Below are 23,267 nucleotides of genomic sequence, written 5' to 3'. Positions count from 1 at the left end.
TGATATAATTTTTAGAAAAGTAATCAAGAGGTCCTTGAACCTTCTCTCTAGACAGGATTCAGTTTCAGTTTGCAGCATTATGTGATATTATGTCTAAAGTAAATCACTATAATAAATATAAAATCACTACAATTATACAAATTACTATAATTCCTTTTCTATGCAAGATAACGTAAAATACTCAAACCAAATATTTCCACTGTTAAGATTTTCAAAAGAAGCTGATCTTCCTCCTAAAGTTATTTAACTCAACCTATGATTTCAATCGAGTCACCAATTACTCATCGTATCTACTAATAACCCAAACAATCAATAAAAAGAATATTTAAGGTGCGAGATTCTGAACATTGTATCTAGTTAAATATCTCACGCACTATACTAAAAAACGAATAATCAGGATGTACGAGTTGTTACTTTCGAGAAAGGAATGTAAAGTGCAATTTCATGCAATCGATAAATGGTAAAAGCTGTGAACGCGACCGAATGGTTAAAAAATTGTGTGAAAAAAAAAAATTGAACGTGTCTCGACCGTACGTATTTTAAACGAACACATCCGACCCAGGTCGCTTGCAATTTTTAGACAGATTCTACGTACGTACATGATGGCTAAACAGATGTGTATGCGAGCGCGCGTCTCTCATGCGACACGCATCCGACATTGTCGAGTGAGCCGAGCAATAATCCATCATTTATATTAATTGCGCCCCGCGGTACGTCGCGCCTCTGCATAAATGATATCGCTGTGTTTGTACGGTCGCGGCGTGCTCTCTTCATAAATTCTAATTAAGTTCGCGCGATCGACTGACGGAATCGCGCACTGCGCTGCTTTCGGACGAGCCCCGGCCTCTTCCTTTGTATTCGTGCTGAGGCAAATGAAAAAGTTTATGTGGACAATTGACAACAATATTAAATAATATTAACATGATGTTTCAGCCTGTTAAATATTCAATCGATATCATTCTGTTGCAGCGTTCGTGTGAGGCTCGGTTTCTCCATGGATATGTAGCTAGAATATAAAATTTGGTGGAATTATTCGATATCGAAATCAATGTTACAATTGGAAAAATTAAAAACTAGTTATGCATTGAATATGAAAATGAAGATATCTTTGAAACATAGAATTAATCGGCTCGATTATTAGGTATCGGAATTTGTATTTTAATGAGTGTTGCAGTGAGTCTTGAAACTACCATTGAAAATCCATATTGGAATTGGATTTTAAGTTAACGTTAAAAAAAGATAGTTTGCGTTATTATTGAAATTAAGAGGGAAATAAGTAGTCAGCTTTACCTAGAAATCAACTAAATTATTATTTCTATCTATTATCTATATTCCTAACACCCTTTTGCCTATAAGTATATCATCTTCATCATTATCCTTTCAATACCTTCAAATTTCTTCTACTTCGTGTACTTACACTTAAATAGAATTAAAATGCTTTGCCTATAATTTTCGATGCGATATACAATCACGAGTCAACGATCAGTTACGAAAATTGTCTACTGATGTCACTGTGTAGTCGTCGGCAAAATACAATGTAGCCCGGGCACACGGTGTCCCTTCCGCGTAAAAATGCCAGACCGAATCAAGGCACGAAAGTGCAGGCGCACTGGAAGTTCGCAATTTAGTCATTACTGTTCCCGAAGCCTTCAGTGTGATGTATAGCTTCCCTTCTACCTATGCAGGTTCTAACTGAGCCCCTCCTATCGCCTTATCAGCTTCCATATCGGCTTAATAAAGAGGACGTCGTTTAATATCGCAACTAAACTGTAGCCCTACGATTTCTTCGATTTTACACGCTCGAACGAAGTGCCTTCAGCTACCAATAAGTGGCAGTTAGATAGCGATCTGCATTGGCAAACGGACAGAAAGCCAGCAACATTGTTGTAGACTATGAATTATGGCGAGGATCCATCGGAAAGATGGGCTAAGTTACACTGTTCTATGCCATGCTAAGTTAAAAACTATTTGCTTCAGTACATAGAGTCGGCGACAAGAATTAATGGACAAATAAAATTTAATCGTACTAGTATTGGTATTTAAGTTTTATTTATTATATATATTCTTATAGTACATAGATTATTTAGTACATAACTAAAATTGATATTTACATTTCTGTGTAATCATGCCGTATATATAAAATTGACACGAATATCGATATATTTACCTATTTTCATTGCCTATACGTTTATTTTTGTCTCTGACTGTACATACGGAATTGTCTCAATCAAAAAAGTAAAACCTAATACAATTTAGCTTATCCAAACCTAAAACAAATCGTAGTTTAACTTTTGCTTTTGGAAATGATTTCATAGATATGCATGCGTTGAAGCGAGTATCTTTAAATTTAGCATAGCATAGTATAGTCTACCTTATTTTGCCAGTAGATCCCTGGCTTAAGGTACGCTCTTTGACGAGCAGACTCGAGAAACTTGCTATTGTGTAATTGTACGTTGGTTCACCCTTGCATTACGGGGTAATCGTGGCTGCATACTTGAGCAACAGATGCCACAGACGACATCATGATTTATGGGGCTATATCAACGATCGTGTACCATGATTTTCGTGTTTTGCACAGTACAGAAGATTTCATGTCTCTTAAATAAACGATATTGGCCGGTTTGTAATGGAACTTGTCGCTAGGTGGACGATTAAGAGAAACATTGTCCGTTTCAACCAATTGCACTTGGCAATTAATGGCCAAGAGTAAATTAACGACTGTAAATCATGACTGATAAGTATCTACGTTTTATGGGCAAGGCATGACAACGGCGATTCGATGAAATTCTCTGCAATAAATGTGTCAACGGTACTTCCGACTGTGTTAGTTACCGTGTTATCGATGCTTTTAGTCATGGTATAATTAGTTGCGAAATATTCTATACTCATTAGGTGCTTCGTTTTCCCTGGAATGAGAATTATACGATTACCTTGAGATCCGTAGATATTTCTAAAATGTTAGCTACAAAGCATAATATTTTGTGATTAATGTAAATATTATGAAAGTTATATCAAGATATAGAAGAGCATCTACACTTTTATTATCACAGAAAGTTAAAGCACAGAACTTTTTCGCACATAAGTTCCATTAAAAATATCCATTTCCGTCATGATCACAGGGAACGATATATAATAATACGGTAATACAAATGCTATAGTATCAATTACATGCTACACTATAAAAATCATTCACGATTGTTATCTAACGTTTCAGAAATCGAATGATTGAAATCTTGCTGAGACCGACCAATTTGATAGATTCCATGTATCTCCCGTTCGAATCAGTAAAAGTACAAACGTATTGACGCTTCGATGTAAATCCACACTTCCTTCAAAATATAAAATATAATCATATCGTCAAGATTTAAGAATACGTTTAAAAGTACCAAATACGTGCATTCTACTCCCTAGCATCAATCACACCGAGGCTGCATAGTAGTTGTGTGCATAATTCTACGTCGAAACTGTACAAGTTGTGTCTACTGAGGCTTTTCGTCGTTTTTCAACGTGTCTCGCGCTGTTGTAGAATCACATTGTGCACATCGTGCAACAGCAATATCTACGATTCATTGCGAAGATGAAATATAACAAATGCGATCATCATCTACACCACAACAGCATCCTTCCAGCTATCTCGATGTTGTTCAAATACAATGTTCCTTGTTCTTGTAACACAACACCGCATTAACTCGACACTTGAGTAACAGATGTTACGAATACTGGCTGCCAAGCTCCATAAAAGCGCCGGTAGCATTCGCGATTAGGAGCAACTAAGTATACACTTTGAATCGTATATTCAATATTCCATTCGTATACCTTTCAACGTTGCTCTTAGCTACATATTACCAAAGTCGTCTTAGCGCCTCCTTAGCCAAATTTACGGGCGTTCCATCAGATTAAGATGAATGAAATGTTGCGTAGCTACATATTGCATAGTATAATAAGCAGTAGCTGCTATTTATGGTCCTCTTCGCAGACGGATTAATTGATAACTGATTATTAACGACAGATAGAAAGGGATTCTGAACTCTGAACATTGAATGTCAAACAATTAGGTTATTATACTCGATTCGGTAATTTTGGACAAATTTTAGGTAACAAAAAATAGTTTAAATTCACAAAATGCGAATCACGTGATTATAACGAATCTGCATCTGCTGATTATTATTCGATAATATTTATGGGATGATCGAGAATTTGCACGTGAACGTAGGTTTTTCGTACGGAGGAGCTATTTTTTTAATTTATAATTCATTTTAATATGCAACACGTATCTTCAACAGTAACGTTAGAAATTTTTAGCAAATCAATTGCATTGGTTGGAAAGATTCTTTCATGAAATGAGATTAGTCATACTATTTTATTGTTTATTATGACGTAAGGATAAAAAATGGTTTTATTGTATAAAAAAGTTATACGTGTATTTATCGCGACGTTAAAAAGATTAAGATATCCTTAGCTATTAAAAGAATCTATTGAGAGTACACAGAAACAGAGAAGTAGTCGGAAACGCGAAAGGGGTGGTTTTCGGAGCTTGCTAACTATCGAAACGCCAGCCTTCCATGGGCGTAGATTGTCCTGATCGATTATCCAATCCACAATGTCTCTTCATGGGGAGACAAACACGCCTCCTTAATTAATTAACTCCTTTGCCTTGCAACATCGAGTAACACTCGCAAACGTAGATCAGGATCTAAATGTAGAAACGAATCGAATTCGCTATAAAATTTAATCTCAGTTTGCAACTAAAAAATCACTAAATCCGATTTAATATTTTAACATTTTTCGTATATCGCAGCATTTAAATAACGAAAACAATTATGATAACACAAGTATCGGACAAAATTAATAGCTCTTCATTTGGATTTCCAAACTCTTAGACGTAATAATTTCTTTATTTGTGGATAAATATATCGATTTAACATAGATCTATTTCTACATAGGTAGATCGCAAATTTTTAAGAATACAAAAATGTACGGAATGCGCGTATAATGCAAAAGTACATGAAATATTCAAGGTAGAATACCCGTTATAATATTTAAAATGTGAAACAAATTTCTGCATTTCGTTAGATCTACTGCTTTAATGGCTTTTTTGTAAAAATATGAATTTTTCCGTCAACACTCGCAGTCTCCACACATTTCCCTATTTGCTAATGCGTTGTTTCGTTTCCATTGAAACTAATCGTGTCATCATCATTTATATCTTAACCGGATCAAAGTCGATCTGTCCAAAATAATCTTGTCCTTATTAATCTTCAATCTCACTTTCATCATAGATGATTCCAAAATAAAAGACGAAACTTGTCAACAGACCAACCATAACGATAGGTCCATGGGATATCGCACGGATGAACTTGAGAATCGCTGCGATTGCGTCGGCGACCGAGTCACAATGCTGAGAAAAATAAAGGGAAGAAGGAGGAGAGAAGGTGGAAGAGGTTAGGAGGAAGAGAAAAAGTGTCGCGTACGCCGCAATTCCCACGGGGCGAGGACCGATTTAAACTACACGCCTCGTGAATGTAACTGGTGAAACCACGGACACGAGCCTTCTTAATCCCTTCTCCCTTGTAATTTGGCCGTAAGGAAGGAAGACCTGGCCTGCCCTCGGAGCCGCGAGTCGTTGCGCGATCGCCTGGCCTCATTATAGTAAACACGCCATAGAAAATAGTTGTCCTGTTAGTCGGCTGTGAAATGATCGATGGCGAGCCGTGACTCGGCAACGCGACGCTTCTCGCGTCTTTTTAATTACAAGCTGCATTGCCAGGGATATCACGTCTGGTCAATACTGGTTATTGTTCGGCTTGAAACATACGCAACTGTTCGCACATGTAGAGCTCTGAGGAGAAAATTAAATTACGTGTGGAATATAAAGTGAGTGTAGCTTATTGTAATCTGTATTAACGATGAAATTTGGTCATTTTTTCATAGGCAACGTAAAATTTAAGATGTTTGGAATTTTAAAATGAAAAAGAAATTTACAATTAAATTTATTAAGGTCTTGCGAGGTTATCTATTTGGTATGGATAATAAAAATTAATATTTGTCACGTATATTTTGGGATCTTTACTTTGACCTCAGTTCTTATTGTTGAAAGAGTTTGAAATATTATATATATACGTATATGTGTTTCTTCATCATCATTATCATGCGCGTTTGATTACTTTTCCGAGTAGTTATTATATTATTCTTTAAGGTACAGTACGTTTGAATTATAAAATTTCAAATATAAATAAATATTTCAAGATATTGCCATATTTTATATAGCGAAGTCAAAGTACACACTTCGAAAGAAATTAAAAATAATTATATAAATAAAAATACAGATTTTATCAGAATTTATCAAACCACGAATCATTTGACCGAATCTAAATACCAATAACATAATTAATCACAAAAAGTTTCACTAAAAATTGACCATATGCTTCTAGACATCTACGTTAATACATTTGGAATAGAGATAAATGAACATTTTAATTGCAAAATAAAATTGCCACTTTTTAACCATTTGCATCACAAGGCAAACTAAATTATCGTATATTTTGAAGATTTTATTACAAATCAATGCTAACATTACAGCTACCGGAATGGTCAGAACGAACAGTTCGCAATTTTCCACAGAAATTTCATAACACGATCCATTTCTTGACACGTGTATGATATTTTCTAAAATATACGTCTCGAATCTTACTTTCTTTCATTTTTCATTTCGACTCCTCTAGTCCAACTTTCACGCTACAGCTCTCGATATTTCCAAGAAACGTTACACCGATATATGAATTTAGCAAGTGTCCAATGACTTATGGACAAGCTTCTATACACCACCAGTAATTATCAAGACACCTACTCCGTTGCATTTATTAGAAAATTGCAAAAAGTATTACTCTATTTGGTATTTTGCATTAAGAGGTACACGTGACGCGTACAAAATAACAGATTTATAGTAAAATAAGTAGAGAGGATAAAAACAGTGGAAGACGCTTAATTTGTATTAAATATCATCAGGTGATGCTTATGGCCGGTAGCGCTTGTATTAAACTTCTCGATGTAATTCGCAAGTATCCCAAGCGTATCTCAGAAACATCCCATTCCAGAAGCTGTAACTCTCCAACATAAGAAGAATCTGCGGGGAACGAGCAGAAGCCCGAACGTCACTCTTGGCCGGTGTGGTTGCTAATTAAGCAAGGCGGAGAGAAGATCGACTGAGAACCACTATACTCGCGCTAGAAGGCAACGAGCGAGTCTACGCCAGGTTGTTTACTACAAAGAAGGCAAGGCGTGTCGTTGAACCTGGCTGCGGAGAGTAGCAAGCACGAGGCGGGCCAGGCATGCCTCTGCCTCTTCGTCTCGAGCTCCTCTCGCTCGCTTTCAGCGATACGTTCCTCGCTTCTTTTCCTTCTTGCCAACTCTGTTGTCCTTCTTCCTTTTCTTGCTTCTCTGCAGCCTCCAGAAAGCCCCGTTCCCATCTTTCATTGCCAAAGCTGCTGGTCAGATTCCCGCTTGTTAATATCGTCCGACCGATAAAGCGATCGCGATTACTCGCGCCGGATCGCGATATCGATGTCGATACGGATACCATTTTTGGGACTCGATTTCGTTTCGGCCAGCTGCATTACAGATCAGCGCCGATCGTGCCCGCGATTTTATGGAGAGAATGATTGCTTTTTTTTCGTTCCATTCTTCTTTCTTTCGTTTTTCTGTTTTTTTTTTTCTTTCTTTTTCTTTTTTGTCCTTTTTGGTACACGTGTGCGAATGTGTAAAGGTTCGTACGAATGTATCGATTGGCGTGGTTGAGATGAAATATTTGGAGAAACTGCGGGTTCGGTGTTGTGGTCTGCGAAACCAGGTTATTGCATCGAGCAAAGGAAAAGTAAGAAAGTCGTATAATTGTTTGCTTCAAGCGGTGATCGTATTTAATGCTCAGTTATATCTGGATCTCATTCGAAAATCGTGATGGGTTATTTTAGAGGTAAAGTTCTGTAGATATATTTTTGTACATAGTGGCTTGCGTAAGTATTTCAACGTTTATCATAGAAAAGTTTTATAGGGCATAGCGTATGTACATTAGAAAACATTTTGGAATTTCATTGGTACTGTTATGATTACGGTATCTGTTTTTAAATTGGCGATTAACGAATTTACATACACTGATATAAAATAATTTACTCTCTTCATAATCTCACTTGAAATCCTCATTCAAGCGTCTCTTTCTCTTAATTTCAAAATGTGATATTTTGAAGCAAATATCATAATTCACACTCCTCCGTAACGAAAAGAATCTCTAGCTTTCAGCTTTAAAGTATTTCGATTTTTCTAGCTTTAAATAAATATAAGGGTCGTTTAGAAACGACACTGATCAGCTGCATAAATCGGAAAGTACAGAAAAGTCTCTGAGAGACTCGCACCGAAAAACTCTCTTGTTTATTACCATAAAACTAACAGAAAATGTAAATGTCACAAATAGATTTTCAATAAGCCAAAACTTTGGAAGGTGTGCTAGTGATAATCAATTTAAGAGACGTGGTCGAACCAATGGTTCAAACTTCGAAAGAACGAACGGATAGTCACGGAGGATGGTCAAAATTATGGGAACGATATCACGGTCGTTGCACGAAAACGGCCTGGAAACTTGCCAGTCGGTCCATCTTGCGTGTACATTGCACTTGTTGCGACGGAGACGTCGTGGAACGCCGCGATGTATCCTCCATTCTCTCGATTTACATTCAACTTCTCACAAGAGATGAAAATTCATTGAACGCGCGTTGTATTACATTTTTTTCTTACTTATATTAGAAGGATAGTTTATATATAAAAATAAAATTAATGGAATTAAATACAGCCCCGTTAATGAGTATTGGAACAACATGGAATAAGAAAATTTAATAAATTCGAAATACCATTTAAGGACTATTAATCATTGTTTGGAAGCTTAAACTGCAAAAAAAAAAATTCAATATTCAACACCGTAATAAAAATCTTACAGGTTACATATATGGTTGTCTCAAAAATTTCTTTCGTTTCATAAGTAAAATAATAGATGCACAATATTTTTTATTTTATATTATTTCTTATCCATTTTGTAGTAATAAGATAAAAAGGATCAAACGTAATTCAATAAAATAATGTAAAACAAAAAATGTTGTGTATCTACTACTTCCCTATAAAACGAAAGGAACTTTTTGGGCAACCTGATATGGTAAAGTCAAGTGTCTCCTTTCTTTGTGTACGTCGTATCTTTGGACCATTATTTGTATTATTAGGTCTTTAATTAGTATATTTGTATTAGATATTTAATTATATTTTAGATGTCGTTATTTAGTTGCACGTTGTAAACGACGCTATAAATCAGACTTACGCTCTACGTTGCTTAGTTCGTCTTAAATTTTTTTAACGATATTTAAACCAGAGAACTGCATAGACACCAACATGTAATCGTTAATCCATTATTTTATTTTAAAATCTTGCAAATAGTTTTCACAATTTCATATCATGTATTTTCGATTGCCAATCTCTGTCATACAATCACAAAATTCTAAGTAGTCAATTATTTCTTTGGATCAATTATCATTATCATGTTCTGTATAAGACTAGCAGATGTACCTATACTTATGAACGGAGCTATATATCACTAGTATGAGAATTTGCACCAAGGTACTTTGTTTTTCATTTTTGCAGAAATTATTAAATCGGACGCAATTTAAAATGATTTAATTAAACAAATTTTTTATAACTATAATTGTCTTAATAAAGATATAGATAGATGTAGATAAAGAAAGATTCGTTTTAGATATAACTATTAACAATTCTCGTACAAAATTTATACGATTGTCTACCACTTAATTCTACTCTTGTGAAAACGTTTGGCTGTTCCGTACAGCTGTGTGCGATGAAATTTTAAAGATTCTAATTGACAGCCAAAAGTAGGCGCTTTACTTTATAACAGCAATTTCAACTTCCAGTTATTTAGGCTGAGCCTCGTCAGGCAATAAATAACAAAATCCCGGTAATCACTCTGTTAAATTCAATGTTGATTAAATTTAATGAGCTAACATCCTCAAAGCCTGCATGTAATTCGTGCAGATTTTGGTATCAATTACACGATACCGTATGTTTCATCAGGCATTACAGATTTTCCGAGATAGCCTCTGATTAAAAACTCTTATTTACATAAACACACTCGCAGACGCAAGAATGCGTGAGAAACACTCGTACTTGATCAATGTAGAGGAGAAGCTTCTATGGTATATTTTTTGCAATGTTCAGCTTGGAATCTTGCAACCAAAATATACAGTCGATCTTCTGCAACAGCCGCTTCGTCGCGTGTTCCCAGATGATTAAAAAATTCTTGTTACAAATTTAAAAGTGATTGAAATCGGTATTGACGCGAATCAATCGATACCCGACGAAATTATAGTGGAGAAGATCGAGGATGATCAATCCTTTGGTAACTGACGATTCCACGCGATCAGCCCTTCGAAGAAAAATGTACTGGGTCGTGCGTTCTTTTCGCTCCTGTTTTGGTGACTCGTTATTACACTACCTAACCTGATACTTTTTATTAAAATAAGTCCGCGCAAAGTATATAGTTGACCACATACAATGTAGACACGAAAATTACACTCGATGGTGTCGTGGTAGTTTTGTTGATTTCTTTACGTGTGCGTGATAAGACATGGAAGTCGAAGTTAAGATCGTAATTTAGATTATAAAAAGAGTGAGCAATTTCGAGATACACATGTTATTGCGCGTATATATGTGCTATGAGTGTTATATTTGATATGTGATGTATATGTGTCATGGTGCTGTATACTGGAGGATGTATTATAGTTTATTTCTCATATAATTCTTACCTTCACGAAGACACAATAGAGACGTTTATTAAATGGAAGTAGATGAATTATGGATTTGTTGAATTTTAAAATTCTATTTTTCTTAATTCGTTTTGTAGATTCCAACAAAACTGTTACTTAATTTTATTCGCCCCTCTATCGCGTAATAACTATTGGCTGCTATCTAACATTAGTCTATCGTCGTGATCTCAGACTAATCAAGCTGATAAAACGTCAAAAACAAAAAAATCCTCCAAAGAATAATTCTAAACTTCTCAGGGATATAAAAAAAAGACCGTATCTGACTTTTACATCTGAGCAATTAAAATGGCAAATGATGCAAGTGGCTACAAGAAGAACAAAACAATTTCTTCGTTAACGAAGAATATAAATTCCATGAAATACTCCACGACGAAAATTATAAGTACGATGTAGAATAATTTACTTTAGCTTCGAAGGCTATGGTAAGATAAATCCTTTAACTCCCCTAATTTACAAACGTAATAAACGTAACAAAATCGAATGAAAATTATTCAATAGTACTCAAGTAACAAACAATAGCAAGTATAAATACCAAAATTGGCAAAACATCTTTCGTTCTCTTCTGCAATCTTCATCTCTGAAATCTACGCCATTTGAACATCTTATTTGAAGATTCCAACTATATACACATTCCAAAATCTCACCAAACGGTATCCTACCACCGATTCACTACTTAATCTTCGTTCAAATCAGTTTTTACCTTTTTCAATTCACGTAATTTCATTAAGAAACCAATTAATCAAAAGCTTCTATCTATTCAGCAGGTATCGTCCAAGGACCAACGCCTTTTCCTCGAAACGATCGTCGAGGAGCAATCGCGAGCCCTAGAACGAGTGGTTCGCGTGTCGCTGACTGATTTCGTCGAAAAGAGCGTGCGTTCGAGCGAAGGCACACGCACGCCTCGGATAACGAGTAGAGAACCAACGGGCACATCCTCATGGACCGACGAATCCGTCGTTCGCGTTCGGCCCGCGTACGGGCCGTGTGGACCGGATTCCGGGCCGTGCTTTGACCGTTGCTGTAATAAAGGGCAATCATCGGCCATTACGGCTGGGCTGCTTGCTGACTGGACACGCGCGTGCATTTAAGTTCGCGCTCGCGCTCGTGTCCAACTTGGAACGCGAGAATGTAATGTATGCCGTGTACGCACTGATTATTGCGCGACGAGCGTGTGTCTTGTAATTTCGAAGTTTTGTCGGAAAGAGAAAGAGATGCCTCGCCAGGATGAATTTGTCTCCCGACAGACAGGGCTTTTGCCATTTCTTGATGGCTTTAAGGGAATATCGTGGTATGTGCTTTTAGCGGTTGATTCGAAGAAGATATGGTTCGATGGTGGATGAATTTACTGCTTTTTAGAAATTGAAGATTTAGATACTTTGGTTGGGTCTGGTAAGAAGAGGAATAAGAAAATAATACGAGCTTTGGAATTGTAGAAATTTGCTGACTATTTTTGCTGTTGTTAGGTTTAGGTAGCCGATCGTAGTATATGGTATTATGTACCTTTTGTATTATTCCGTCGAGGATATTTGTTCGTATCTATTTGAAAATAATTTGAATAATATCTTGAAAAATATTGCGTAAAAATATATCATTGGTTAATAGCGGTAAATATCGAGTATCGATCAATTGAAAATATATGGAAATTTTACTAACATCGAATTTTAGATCTAACTAGAAACGTATTAATCGATTTATCTTCCACGTTGCAAAAAGAATGATTAAATTGTCAGCAATGAAAAATAATGCAAATCTGTAAGTATATTTCGTTCGATCAAGTACATACATACACATCCATTATTTTATTTCAACACTCGTGCAATTATCAAATAAACATCAAAAACCTAAACCCCATTCACCGCCAGAAACATTCTCCCCAAAATCGGTATACCTCTCGAAAATCTGCTCTATTCAGATGAAACAACGAGTCCTTCGTTCATCCTCGATCAAACAAGCAGCAGCAATCGCTTTTATCCGCCGACCATCCCTACTGGTCGCATCATTTATGCATGGGGAATGGCGTGCACCCTGTAATTACCCCGAATAACGTAATACCAGACGAGTGTAAACATTCGCGTGCGTTCTATGTACTCGTAATTAGGGGAATAAAATGCACGAATCGCTAATTATACCGTTGTGTACACGCCTTTGCAACGAGAGAAAGAGAAATAGAGATGTAGCGTGGATAGGGCAGCATAGTGCACGTACGTGCACGAGATCCTGTCGACGGTGCATCCGTTGATCCTGTCACCGTCTCTCGCAGGATCGTCGATTTCCGCGAGGCTGATACGCTTTTACCGCGCCGCGGTGTGCACTGCCGATATTAAATGTTTGCAGGCAATTTGAACGTAATCGGTACCCGCGATCCCGTTTTGCAGTTATTACGGCCGCTCGGAGCTGACGTGTATCGTATTCCAGCGAGGATATCGAGCGTTATTAAAACGCTCGTCATCCAATCGGAGGCTTCCGTTCGAGTAACATAGACACAAGTTACGAACGATAGAACAGAGGTTGTCTTTTCATAGGTTCCAAGATGAGATTTCGGAATTTAACGAGGAAGGAATTAGAGTTCCTTTTGTTGACGCGTCTGTCGTCTTTCTTGACTCAAATATCCTGCATCATATGGTCGCTGGAAAATTGGCGCACTAACAGATAACGCTTTAAAGTAGGTACAACGTTGCTTATCGAACGTAAAAAGTTTAAGAATTGAATTCAAATTGAATTACGAATGACATTGGAAAGAAAGAAAGAAAGAAATCTAACGGAGAAAAAATAGAAATTGCCTCGACTAAAAGCTTAATATCTGCTTCAAAAATTCCTCGTCGTATACCTTTAAATCGTTTTGCCATTCCTATTCTTAACGATTATACAAACAAAGGTATTGTAATTTCTTCGATATAATGCAAGAATGAACTAATCGCAGTCATAAAACATAAGTCATTTAATCTTATCATCACTGAACACCTATTGTATTAGTGCGTACAGAGTTGCATCGATGTATCAAACAAATTGCGCTATATTCACCTTAATAGCATGAACCATAACAAGCGTTCAGAAACGGGTACATCTTTAATCGCAATCGACTAATTTTGATAATTACTCCGATAGACAGGGACACCATTCGCGTTACAAACGAACGTAATGCATCCCCTTTGTTTCCTTAACGGTGATCCATAGTTCGAAGCAGTGACCGATATGACTTTTTAATTATTCCCACCGATCAATGGATGAAAATATAATTATTATTCTGTCGCTGTATCCCTGTACAATCCTGCATGCCAGCGCAATCAACTGAAATACACGACACTTCATGGTAATTACTAACGTGGTTAATGTGCATTGCAAGTTGACTGGCCCGTTTATGCTCGTGTATCTATCATCGTTAAACGTTTCGTGTTCCACGGCAATGTTAATACGCGCCTCATGATATTTTTGCCTGACCATGTCAACCGCGAAAGGTGATGTTTTTGTAAAAGGAGACTCGTGTACGGTACAATGTAACGTTTAAGTGAATTGCAAATGCATATTTTTATGGACATTATGAAATGAAATGCACGCGATGCTGGGTTATTTTAATTAGAAGTGTGAGCGACGTTGGGCGAGTGACCTACCTTTCCACGTAATTACTGTTTCAGATATTAAACTTCATTTTAATAACGTGTGTTTTCAAAAGCAGCGCTAGTCATGATACTTACATATTATGTATTAAACATTTTTTTATTTGCAAATTTAATTAACTTTGTGATACATTGTAAACTGCTGGTTGTTATCAAAGCGTAATTTAAATTCATACATGTTACATATATTTATGTGAAGATGTTATCGGCATAAAGCATTAAGTATTCCTCGAATATGATTCTTCTTAATCATATAAAGGTAGTGGGTATTTTTAGCATCTTAAAAAGCCAGTTAGTTATTCCTCGGCTAAATACTCCGTGTTAGTTATCCCCCTGCTAATTTTTACAAAATAATATTCATCATTACAGCGAAATATACCTCTTATGAAAACATATCGCGGCAGAGTATACAATTATAACACGTATATATTAAATACGAAACCAGAGAGATGGTAATTTCGATAGGGGAAACATACGACTAAATGAAAATTCAGAAACTTCTTTTTTTTTTTACTTGCACTTTACGCGGTATGATTTTCAGCCCTCCATTTATTTCACTCAGTCTTACGACAGGAACAAAAACCCAAGGAACGAACAGTTACGAAGGAATTACTCTGACACGTAACAGACGCGCGACATCTTGTAAGCATCGGCTGTTACGCGTTCCGGTGCGCATTTTACGCGCGAGTATACGGCACGCGGAACATCAATAAACCGGCAGCGGTCGATTCAACAACACTCGGCTGGCGCGATCATATTTTCGCGGCGATGCGCCGTTTCTCCATAAATATACCCTTCTAAGTGCATGAACCGATGCGGCTAACGAGCTCCGGTGGAAAATGCGCGCGGCCATTGATCAACCGGAAGTCAAACAACCGTGGAAAGGGACATTTTCGTAAACAGACGCGCGGTATGAGACGCGCGCGGCCGAATGCCAATAATCGCGATCCCTCCCGTGGAAACGAGCGTCTCTAGCGTCTCTATTCGCGAACCGGCAATTTCCCGTCGGATGCTGGAATATTTTCGTAACGAAATTAACGGACCACCGCGCGAATGGTTCGGCCGTGCGGGCGATAAACGTCCGGCTGTACTTAACGCGATGAAATATCAGCAATGAGAGATCATTACGCGGGATCCTCGCGAAAGCGTAATCTCGCCGGTGCGTGATTTAACGATCGACAAGATTTACATCGGGTCGAGGCGAGCCGACGTGTTATTTATTGGGTGGCGGATGGGGGGACCGCGTAATTGTAATTTTGGACCCGTGGAAGATGGAACGGCTCGCGGACCGCGATTTTATACAATCAAGGTAGAGAAGATTGGTTAGAGCGAAAGAGTGGTGAATTTTAAGGTAAGAGGTTTCTTGCGTTATCGACGGTGTCATGAAAATGGATCAAGAAAAAATTAAACATTTTCATATGAGAGCTGCGGAGGAAGAATACGTTAATATCCTGTAGAATTATATTCCACAATTTTCTTTGATCACTTTCTTCGATACTATGCATGATCGTATATAATACATGATCTATAATTTCTATATCTAGTAAATAATAAAAAAAAATTCAGTAATCAAAAAGATTCGTGGTGTAGACGCAACACTTACATGGAATTAAGAGAAAGAGTCATATATAGCAGGATTCTCTAATATTTTCCTATAAAACTTAAGAAATCTGCTCAAATTAACGACGATCGACTAAAATTACCGATCGATATATGTATACCTCAGCATTCTGCATCTAAATGATTATGAATTAACTACGTTGTTAATCAATCTCGTGTTATCAAAATGGTCGTCTTTACCCTAACGTTACTTTACGTTTATTCTAACAGTTATATCTTTAGCTTCTACAGGACAATAAAAATTGTTGACACTGGAATAAAAAAGTCAGATAAAAATATGCCTATCGCGCCTTTTTCGTGTAATCTTCGAATGTTTATGATGTTATTCGCTGGATATCATAAAATGTCTAAAAATAGGCATCAGTGTCGATAGCAGTTTGTCTTCGTTCAACGAGAGGATTTAAAAGGCGAAACAACATCGGTTCGTCTTTACTATGGCATTACGTAAAAAAATAATTTTATGTCACCAAACAAACAAGTTCTACTGGCTTTTATAGTCAGCCGGTAGATTTAGACCGATGTAACTTTTACACTCAGTACAATCAGACGCAACAAATTCTACTTATTTTCGTTACTACGGAAAGAATATTATTTAGAATCATGAAGATTTACCAGAAACATATAGAAAATCTACAAACTACATAAAACGAAAATCTATAAAGAACACCGCAAAAAATTGTTTTTTCATTCGATATTTTTCGTTAGCATGGTTCGAAGTTCAAACATGGGGTATAACCTTTCGTTGAATAGCTCGAGCTTCCGTGAAGCTGCTTTCCTGGGAACCTCCGCGCAGTTCCCCTGGAACCGCGTATAAATACACATCGGCCAGGGTACATAAATATATCATGGGATCGTTCGCGGCGAGATAAACGCGCTTGGAAAAATTCGAGCGCGTGCAGCGTGCTGAAAATTTGTTATCCGAGGCGCGCGCGGTAACCGGTAATTTATGCGCGAAAAACGCGTCGGCCAATCGACGGCCGATTCTCGCGTCGAGTCAGCACCGGTTAACAATTCCGTTCTGCGATAAGCGGCGAACGCTTATGATACCTTCCTCGTTTAGCGGGAATATTTTGCAGCTCAGCCCGTGACGTATAATCGTGAAACATTTACAAACGAAACTTTTATAAGTAGCCAAAAAATAGCAATATATTTTCGTTTCATATTCAGTTTTCTGTATGCGTATACAATCCTGATTCGTTCTCATTTTATTTCAAGGAAAAGAGTGAACACGTCTTTGCAATCTGTTTAGAAATCTATTGTGACTTTATATTCACATTGTCTGTGTGTGTACTACGTACGAATGTGATTCTATACTTGGTTTCATTTTAAGAAAGGAAGTGAGTTTTTTGGGGATTTAAAGGCTGAGGTAAGCTCGTAAAGATCGTGTGGTAAACGTTATGCACTGAAGCGTATTCAACATCAATTTTTTGGAGAATTTATGAAAAAAAGAATAGTGTAGTAATCCGGCAATTCGTCAAGATTTACCCAGCCTGATCCGTGCTTACCGTATGTCTTGTTGTTGCGACTGCAGTATATTTTATGAGATGTTTTTATTAAATGTCGTTATTTTGAGTACACGCGTGTTTATAAATATCCGGAATGTCGAGAAACTAGTTTAGAATCGATGGGAAAGAATCTGCATATCAATTTCTATCTATAATGTATAATCTACGCCGATTAAATACAAGTAACAAGATTATTATACGAACTTCCATGCTTTTTCCTTATTGTACTTCCGGAACTCTTACCTGCAACAGAAAAAGATTTATATTAAAATATTTCTGATAATATTGAAGTATTATGATTTATTAAAAATAATCTATTTATATGGATGATTAAATAAATGCTACGGGGAAGAAATATCGTTTTATTTATTTATATTTCAAAAGGCACAGATGAAAAGTATCTACGTTAACGTTTCGAATTTACTTTGTTATCTCGTATTAATAGGCACAAAATTATTGTGCAATTTATGATGAATTAGTATCTGTGTTTATAGATTGATAAAATACCTATAGTCGACAATGAAGGTTGAAAGAGAATAAATTTTATACTGTAAAATATCGCTGAATGAATTTTAAGGAAGATTTGAGACCAGAGTTAAGAAAGCGCTTTTAAAATAGCTACGTGAAATATAAATAAACGGAAATAATCGTAAATTGATTCTTCGTTAGAAGTCTAGGATAATGTTGAACAGCAGGAGCTACATAATAATTTACGTTAGTAATAAACAAGAATTCTTTCTCTATTTCGTATCTCTTTAGTCATAACTGATTTAGTAACTGTTTCTTAGCATACCTTATTTATTCAGTTATACTCATCCTCGACACTTAGTTACATAGCATACACGCTTAGTTTAATATTATTACATAAGTGAAATTGCCTGTTAAACATCTTTCCTTGACATTATCTCACCTTTTCTCAACATCGACTCCTATCTTTAAAAGGTTCCCTCGCAACATTCCTGCTACCATAAATCCCCATGAAATAGAATCATTTATTAAATATCAGCAATGTTGTTCCACATACAGCAACATCCTCTTACAATGTTGCAAAACGTCATATCATCGTGTTTACAATATCCGCAAATATTCATGCACTACGCAACGACGAAACTATTTATTCAACACCCACGCTCGCCGCAATCCTCCAGCCAGGTAAATCCACAGCAACATCTCCCGTTATACCAATCTTCATCGAATACGAATCATTGAAATCGATCGCCTTTCCGAAACGAAACTCAGATCAGTACACCTCGCGTATTTACAATAGCTCATAAAGCATTCGAGCGTTTCAAAAATCTTCTATGAATATATTGATGTATCTGTTATACAAAAGATTTTGTAATCTCAGTAGCATTATAATAAATACGATTATCGAACTTACTGTAATAAGAGGAAACATCCGAAGAATGAAAATAAAATTCATCGTCGTTACTTTACGTTTCACGGTATTCGTTTTTCCCTAACTTTCTTTTTGCTATATAAAACTATCTCTTGCTAAATATTTTAAGGAGCGAAATTTTCTAACAACGCTAACTCGTAAAGTCTTATTAAAAATCCTATTTACTAGGGCTGATTCTTTGCTTCGGTGACCACGAATACACGTACAACTCGAAGAGTAAAAACGTTTCGGTAGCTGAGGACAGACATACCAGACCACGAAGGGTTACATTTCACACGAGCGACCGGCACTCGCGTTTACGCGAAACGCCGATCGTTTTCTGCAAAGCAATGCTCGTCGTGCCGGAACAATCGCTAAACATCTTCACCAAACATTATTCCACGTTCGCGATCGGGTCTCTCAAGCAACGACAGAATCTCTCGAAAGGATCGAAAGTCCAGCTCGTCTGAGACGCGTGTATCGGCAAAATCGGCGCGCGCATCGATAACGAGGATCGCATACTGATCTGTCATCGGCGGAGATTTATGGGAGTGACTACGGGGAAGTTGATTTTCCAGGAATAAGATCGCCTTTGCGCTTCCACACAACCTGAAGGTTCCCGTAGAACGCGGTTTCTCTCGTCTTTGTGCGAGAAACAACCGCGTCGGTTTCTGGCCTTGTCCTCGCCGAGCTTTTGTGTTCCTCAAACGCGATTAATTATTGATAACGCGTTATGAATCGTGGGAAACAGGATCCCCGCGGTTTCTGGACAGCACGTCGCCAGGAATAATTCATGTTTCGCGCGCATCTGCACCTCTCTCCTGCGAACAGTCGTCTCTCGGCTCGGTTTCTAGCCTTTTGCTTTCGTTTCTCCCCTTGATGCTTTCTTTCGCAGATTCTTCGAGGGCGAGCAACGGATAGATACAAATTGCAAAATGTTGCCGAGGACGGTCGTACCGACTTGTCGGAGTCGTGGAATGATCGTTGAGACGGCGACGGTTTTTCTTACCGGTTGTTGACGTTGCTTCTTGGAGAGAAACGTCACCCGTTTCCGCGTAATGTGATTTCGCTTCGCCGCCGCGGCAGTGGCTTTCGCGAGCTGTAAGGCGATTTTCTAGAAATTTTCTCGAGAACAACGTCGATTTTCATAGTGTGGTGTTCTTTTAATTTTTTTGAACGAAACATATGTTTCGATATCACCGTAGAATTGAAGTTGAATTTAGTCGTATTTGTAGTGTAATTGTACGTTATGACGATAATGGTAAGAATAAGGGGAATATTTTTATATAGAGAAATTAGAAGTCTCTTGTATTTATATAATAGAATAAACGTGAATTTTGTAAAATTTCTCTCAATTTGAACTGAATCAATTTCTTAGTAGTGTAAGGAGGCACGATCGTCATGATTATATTAATAAAAGTTCGGTAGTGTACAGAGGCTATTAGGACATTTACTGCAAACGTATGTACGTACGTTCAATACAGTTGATTAATCGTTTTAAATAATATAAAGATCATCTTATTAAATCTATTGAGGCTTATTGCTTTACTTTTGCTTTACCGCGTTTGTCAGTAAAATTTTTAACGCTGCCCACAGTGGCATGAAGTGAATAAAAATCGAAATAATCGTCGTTTAATTTTGATTTTATTATTCGATATCATCATGATAATATATAATATATACAAAATATAATATCAATCGATAGAGAATTAATAATAAACGATTTCTGAGTGGCTCTTACGACAAATGGAAAAATTGTTCCCGACATCGATGCTATTTACTTGAACGTTATCCTGTGTGATTATACGAGAAAATAAATATTCAAGATAGTTAAACTATGCCAGGAATAGTAAGAGCAAGGAATAGTACTAGCAAGGATTTGACAAACACACTTTTATCCACGTCGAATCCCCTGATATCGACTTTCAGGAAAACTGCACATTAAACTCATTTTTTATAATTATCTCGAATCATTCATGGTTCATGAGAACGTAGCTTGCAAACATGCGAACCTAATCCGCGAACGTGCGAATCTGATCTGCAAATGTGGCGAACATGGCCAGAGAATTTTGATTTTTGTCCCGAATCGTCACTGAAATGGCGCACTGTGCATTGTCTCGAATCTAATCGAGCTGTATACGAAGGTACGACACTCGTCTCTAATGAAAATCCACTCGACGCTCTCCCGGAATGGAAACAACTGGTAAGGAATCATGAGTGAAAAGCAAATGAAATGTCGTCGGCTCACTTGAGTGAGAGTATCCGCGAGGGACGATTGAGTTAATGCGACGTTGTTTCGCGGAGTGATTCAATTAAGAGAACGTTAATTAATTAATGCGAAGCGACAGATAGGAGTTTACCCAAGTCGTAGAGACTCCTCGAGCGTCGTCAGCTGAGGAAGACAAAAACCGGAAAGCAGAAGCCCGTTCACTTGGTTTAACGTAATAAAGAATTCAACGTGACTACCGTAAAGACGAACCAGACGGCAACCTTGTATAAGATATTATTTTAATATTCATTATTTTGAAACTGCACTTCGCGATTGCTCGAGGTATAAATTAGTAGTTAGAAAGAAATTAGTGTATTAGTTGCATCTGAGAATTATCTGCAGAAATTACGTATGTTATTGGTGAAGCTTGAAATTGTTTTGTAAAAGTAAGAGTAAGAAGGAGATGGAAATATATAATCGACGAGAGTTACCGAGAAACTATAGACAGCATTGTGATAAATTTTATATTTTAATAATGAATAAAGTTCAAAATATGTTACAGATACACCTAATTGCATTATAAATACACTGAAAATATACATTCACACTTATTCCCTAACATTAACTGCAGAAGAAGATTAAAAAAGAAAAATTATAAAATTCAGGTTCAAATACCATATTACGCACGCTATCGCTCATAATTATTCATACGATTTCGATATTGCTTGAATAGTTTAAATTTTAAATATAATGTCGATAATAAAGCAAAGATGTAGATAAATGATAAATGACGAGGAATTTTATTCCACATATCGCCTATCGTAATATTTTTATAAATACAGGTATACATATACTATTATATATATAGTACTAAAATTCTTCGAAAGCACACGATACAACTTGTATAGTTCGTAACAAAATACTACAACGTACTCTAGCAAATTAGCTGGCGATTCAAACGAAAGCTTAAAAGATATCGTTAATCCAACGATATACTTTCAAACTTGTAGCTACTTTGGTACATTTGAAACTTGTTTCTACATAAAGGGACGTTTCCTGCTGGAACATTCTTGTAGCTAGCCAAGAGGAAATCCCTTCGATTCCAGAAAACGAAAGATTTGGGTGCAGCCAAGCAGCATCGCTTCCACCGCAATTACGCGAATTAATTTTAGCAGTTTTAATCCATGCTCACGAAGTTTCCGCTGCTTAATCCTCGGTTCTGCTGTGGTGCGAAGCATAGCTTTCGTAAAAGTTTTCCCAACTTTTTGTGTCTGCGGAAAAATAACGCGACCGAGAAAGATAACGGAGATGACTACTAAGGGAAAATTTTAATAAAGGACAGCGGTTGGATATGTGGTTGGTATAAAATAGATCGACTGATCGTTATTATTTGTAACGAGAGCGAATGATACCGAAGGATGTATATGATTTGCTCTACATTCGCTCAAAATTCTTACTCTAACTATTGTCAAATAACATTTTTAACTTTCGCATGAAAAATTAAAGTCATTGTTGTTTCTCGACACATGCCCTCGTTCAAAAGTCTCAGAGCAATTCTTGCATTAGATACAAACATTGAAAAAGCTAAGCAAATAATAAAGAGACCAAGAAATATTATTTATCTAACAAAATTGTACTAGTGATTTTACTAAAATGTGATTTTACACAATTTACGTCAAATGTCAAGGTTTTATGAATGATAGAAGACGTCCTAACACATTCGAATGGCAGTATAGGTACACAATAATATACAAATAATAAAATAACATACACCGAAGTTGCATTGCCTTAACTTTGATCTTTTCGAAACTTTCACGTATTAAAGCAACAATTACAGTGTAGAGAAAATAAATTTATCAAAGAACCCGCAAGTACATCGATTAGACAAATAATACACACCGAACGCAATGATCCAGCACGGAACCTATCATTGGAGTAACAACGATTTCATTCCGCGTCGAGAATAAACTCTACCTTCTTTACGTATCACCTTATCGTTCCCTGTAAAACTGTCTTTGAACGTAACCAGATCCTAAATGGCGGCCAGATACAATCTATACCGTTGTAACT

This window comes from Bombus huntii, chromosome 1, assembly GCF_024542735.1.
Source record: "Bombus huntii isolate Logan2020A chromosome 1, iyBomHunt1.1, whole genome shotgun sequence".
Classification (NCBI taxonomy): Eukaryota; Metazoa; Arthropoda; class Insecta; order Hymenoptera; family Apidae; genus Bombus; species Bombus huntii.
The sequence above is the reverse complement of the archived record's forward strand: the minus strand, read 5'-3'. Positions refer to the sequence as shown.